Source organism: Dasypus novemcinctus, assembly GCF_030445035.2.
Source record: "Dasypus novemcinctus isolate mDasNov1 chromosome 11 unlocalized genomic scaffold, mDasNov1.1.hap2 SUPER_11_unloc_2, whole genome shotgun sequence".
Taxonomy (NCBI): Eukaryota; Metazoa; Chordata; class Mammalia; order Cingulata; family Dasypodidae; genus Dasypus; species Dasypus novemcinctus.
The window spans coordinates 334,821-336,140 of NW_026688126.1; positions in this window are offsets into that span (position 1 = coordinate 334,821).

Below are 1,320 nucleotides of genomic sequence, written 5' to 3' on the forward strand. Positions count from 1 at the left end.
GTGTTCAATTTACTACAAAAGGTATGTGTTCATCTTTCAGCCTTTAACAGCTTCCTCCTGTTTGCTGGGAACTATTTATTACTGAATTCCTTAGGTTGCAAGCATAGCCATGGAAACAGCATGTCTCTCCTTGTGAGACTCCTGTGCCTCAGTTTCCAAACTTTCCCTTTTTGTTTTGTTTGTTTGTTTAGTTATTTATTTCTCTCCCCTTCTCCCACCCAGTTGTCTGTTCTCAGTGTCTATTTGCTGCATCTTCTTTGTCCACTTCTGTTGTTGTCAGTGGCATCAGGAATCTGTGTTTCTTTCTGTTGTGTCATCTTGTTGTGTCAGCTCTCCATGTGTGTGGCACCATTTCTGGGCAGGCTGTACTTTCTTTCACACTGGGTGGCTCTCCTTATGGGGTGCACTCCTTGCACATGGGGCTGCCCTATGTGGGGGATACCCCTGCAAGGCACGGCACTCCTTGCACACATCAGCACTGCACATGGGCCAGCTCCACAGGGTCAAGGAGGCCCGGAACTTGAACTTCAGACCTCCCTTGTAATAGATGGACACCCTAACCAGTGGACCAAGTCCACCTCCCCCCCTTTTGTTTTACTTGAGGTGACCATGCCTGTCTTAGGTTGCCCTCCTCTCGAAAGTCTTACTCATCATTGACTACCCGCCAAGCTCTTTGACTTGGGGAGATTATTGAAGTGCTTCAGCTAGCACCAGATTATTTGCATGTCCCATGGCTGTTACACTTTGCAATTTTCTTTGAAAGCACTGTCTGGCACAGGCAAGAATCATGAGCAATAGAACAAATATGTTGAGCCCTATTCCTAAAGCTGACAGGAAATGCTGTGCTTTCCACCAATTAAACTGGGTTAAATTTTGTAATATGTGAAATCATACCTGAGAAAATATCCTTATCATTTGCTACATGAATTTGATTATGAGACATCTCTAATATTTTCCTTTGTAATTCAATTATTTCCAGAGAGATATTACTTTTATGGCCTAATAAATGATTCTTACTTTTTCCATACTATATTTGATGTATTATATGCAAGCAGAGTTAAACAGAAATTACTTTCATTCCAACCACATCTCAACCCCCTTAACAAATTCAAATTATACAATTGATTTCTAATATGTAACATAGCTGATTTCAAATCATTAACTCAATTATTTAACTGCCCAGAATCTATATGCTCTTGACTATGGCACAAATCACTAGCATTTTTATGCCAGTTATGTACATATTGTTCTGTTCATACTTTCATGTAAAGTTATTACAGCAATAGCAGCAACTGTAATGATGCCAATCATCCCCAAAAT